At 44.2% G+C, this 2,872-nt stretch overlaps 1 pseudogene; it reads right to left on the reverse strand.

Annotated features, from left to right (window-relative positions):
- Nucleotides 1–2,257: 2,257 nt before the first annotated feature.
- LOC126472122 (5S ribosomal RNA) lies at nt 2,258–2,375 on the reverse strand (annotated as a pseudogene).
- Nucleotides 2,376–2,872: the final 497 nt, after the last annotated feature.

Consider the following 2,872-nt stretch of genomic DNA (forward strand, 5'->3'; position numbering starts at 1 on the left):
TGAAAAGAAAAAGCAGTTAACGCTGTCCGAAAAGTAAACCTGATAGTTTGATGAAGACAACGCAGTTACATACAGCACGGTTTATTAATATTTTCGAATGGAGAGACACTAAAACAAGTTTAACACGTTATCAACATATTCTTCGTAATGGACACCGACATGTTTATCAAGGTTTTACGGTAGTTCAAGATCACAATTTTAAAACCGCCGAAGACATTCACTCTTCTTAATTAATTAAAACGGTGGGAGTGTCTTACTCCTGGGAAACCTTACGAACTTATTATTTGATATTTATATAAATATATTGAATGTACACTGACGAAAACAATTGCAACACTGAAAAATAATTAGTGTAGACTAATGAAACTTCGGGAGTACAGTTGTCTAGGTAACATATTTAAGTGATGAATATTGCAAGATCACAGATTAATGAAGGAGCGAGATAAGCCATTGGAAATGTGAAATGCTGGTACATTAAAAACCGGTGTAACCGCCAGAATGTTGAATGCAAGCATGCAAACGAGCATGCATTGTGTTGTACAGGTGCCCGTTGTCAGTATGTAGGATAGTTCCATGTCTGTTGCACTTTGTCGGTCAATACAGGAACTGTTAACGCTGTTAGTGGGTGAAGCTGGAATAGTCCTATGATGTCCCATATGTGCTCGATTGGAGACAGATCTGGTGATCGAGCAGACCAAGGCAACACGTCAACACCCTGTATAACACATTGGGTTACAATAGCTGTATGTGGGCAAGCGTTGTCCTGTTGGAAAACATCCCCTGGAATGCTGTTCATGAATAACAGCACAACAGATCGAGTCACCAGACTGACGAACAGATTTGTAGTCTGGGTGCGTGGGATAACCACGAGAGTGTTTCTGCTGTCATACGAAATCGCAGACCATAACTCAAGGTGTCTAGTGCGCAGACAGGTTGGTTGCAGACGCTCGGCTGGCCTCTTTCTAACCAATACACGGCCATGACTCGTACTGAGGCGAATGCAGATTTCATCAGAAAGCACAACAGACCTCCATGCTGCCCTCCACTGAGCTCTCGCTTGAAACCACTGAACTCGCAAATGGAGGTGGTTTGGGGTCAGTGGAATGCACGCTACATGGCGTCTATAAAATAGTGCTTGGACCCATTTGAACCACGGCGTCTGGCTCGCGGCTGTTCTTTGAAGTAACCGATATGCAACAATTCGTTGTATCATTGTGGTGCCAACTGTTGCACAGATTATTGCTGCAGATGCAATATGATGCGCCAGAGCCATACACTGGAAACGAAGCTCTTCGCTCTCGGTAGTGCCACGTGAGCTTCTTGAGACCGGTCTTCTTGCGACCGTACATTCTCGTGATCACCGTTGGCACTAATCATGTAAAGTGGCTACATCCCACCAAGTATATACGCCATATCGCAGAAGAATTACCCATGTTCTCGTAGCCCTGTTACACGACATGGCTCAAACTTAGTGAGATGTTAATAATGGCGGTATTTGTCGCCTTAAAGGCATTCTTGACTAACGTCAACTCTCCAAGTCCAATGTCAATGACAACAACGCTCGCGACCGTTACAGAGCATATTTAAAACAAACCTGATTTGCCTCCTCGCTAGTAGCGCCACTCTGGCGCGAAATTTGAATAAACATCACGTTTCAGATGTAGAAACATCAGAATAAACTTTCGTTTATGTCAAACAACTCCTTGTGATTTTTTTCCGTCAATGTCGTTTTCTTTAAGGTATGAATTTTATAATCTCCCCAATGTTCTAAATAAATCTTTGAAGTTGGTTGTAGCTGTTCTCTTGTTTTATTAATATTTCAGCTGTGAAGCTTGAAGTCATATTGTAGCACCCCGTCTTCAGGCCTCAAGTGGCCCATCGGGACCATCCGACCGCCGTGTCATCCGCAGAAGAGGATGTGGATAGGAGGGGCGCGTGGTCAGCACACCGCTCTCCCGGTCGTTATGATTGTTTTCTTTGACTGGAGCCGCTGCTGGAATAGTCCTATGATGTCCCATATGTGTTCGATTGGAGATAGAACTGGTGATCGAGCAGACCAAGGCAACACGTCAACACCCTGTATAACACATTGGGCTACAATAGCTGTATGTGGGCAAGCGTTGTCCTGTTGGAAAACATCCCCGGGAATGCTGTTCATGAATAACAGCACAACACATCGAGCCACCAGACTGACGAACAGATTTGTAGTCTGGGTGCTCCTCAATTGGCATCACGAGGTTGAGTGCATCCCGAAAAATGGCAACAGCGCGTGGCTGCCTGGATGGTCACCCATCCTGGTGCCGGCCGCACCCGACAGCGCTTAACTTCGGTGATCTCACGGGAACCGGTGTATCCACTGCGGCAAGACCGTTACCGAAGTCCTATTCTAAGTGAGCGTAAAATTTTTACAGTAGACTTGTAGTGAGAGCGTAAGGTGCTAGATCACTCAATGGTGGGCGCTGTTCGTAGTCGGAATATTAGCCTGAGATATCAACTACATTCATTTGCAGGGCTGAACTTCATTAGATTATGTATTTAACTTGTAAACCAAGTAAGTACTGAAGTGTTGTGGAACACAAACTGAATTGAAAATCAGTTCGCGCCACCCAGCAAACTGGCAAATTCAGTAAGACACTTAATTCGCAATCTCGGATACCAGTATAGTATTCACGGAAGAATTGGGAGGAAATCAGCCACATCTGTCATGACTTCACCTTTACTGGTTCAAGAAAATCTTCTAAAAAGAAAATAAGGATGAGGAGAAGTGAGGTTGAAGCGCTAATTAAGAGTCCATTATCTTACTCTCACACGACCTTGCCGCGTCTATGCTGTGAGCATAATCAATTCTTCTAGATTTTCCATCAACTTACAC

The sequence above is a fragment of the Schistocerca serialis genome, chromosome 3 (genome assembly GCF_023864345.2).
Source record: "Schistocerca serialis cubense isolate TAMUIC-IGC-003099 chromosome 3, iqSchSeri2.2, whole genome shotgun sequence".
NCBI lineage: Eukaryota > Metazoa > Arthropoda > Insecta > Orthoptera > Acrididae > Schistocerca > Schistocerca serialis.